This window comes from Acanthisitta chloris, unplaced genomic scaffold (genome assembly GCF_000695815.1).
Source record: "Acanthisitta chloris isolate BGI_N310 unplaced genomic scaffold, ASM69581v1 scaffold33143, whole genome shotgun sequence".
Classification (NCBI taxonomy): Eukaryota; Metazoa; Chordata; class Aves; order Passeriformes; family Acanthisittidae; genus Acanthisitta; species Acanthisitta chloris.
In genome coordinates this window covers 78,913-79,221 of record NW_008666281.1, presented here as the reverse complement: position 1 = coordinate 79,221, position 309 = coordinate 78,913, and the positions used below count along the sequence as shown (strand labels likewise).

At 42.4% G+C, this 309-nt stretch overlaps 1 protein-coding gene across 1 annotated transcript in view; it reads left to right on the top strand.

Moving 5' to 3' along the window:
• Positions 1 to 309, top strand: part of SESN1 (sestrin 1) — a 10,880-nt gene that overhangs the window by 524 nt on the left and 10,047 nt on the right. The window lies entirely within an intron of this gene.

The following is a 309-nucleotide window of genomic DNA, read 5'->3' as shown; positions in this document are numbered from 1 at the left end:
GGAAATAGCTACCTTGCAGGGGGAGAGTGAAAAGACTAGTAAGAGCTGCCCTTTCATCTGACTTTATCCAAGTAAGACTTGAGAAATGAAGGCATCTGACTTAGCATTTTAAGGAGACTGTCAGAGTCTGAAGGCTTTGGTAGTTGCCACCTAGACCTGCACTGATTGTTTTCAGCAATCTGAAGTTGGTTTAGGGGAAAGTTCAGGGAACAGTAACTGATTAATAAAATTGCTTCTCGTACAGTGAACTCGTGCAAATAGAAACCTCAGCTAAAGACAGAAAAAGTGCAGGAGTGAGTGCAACCAGTT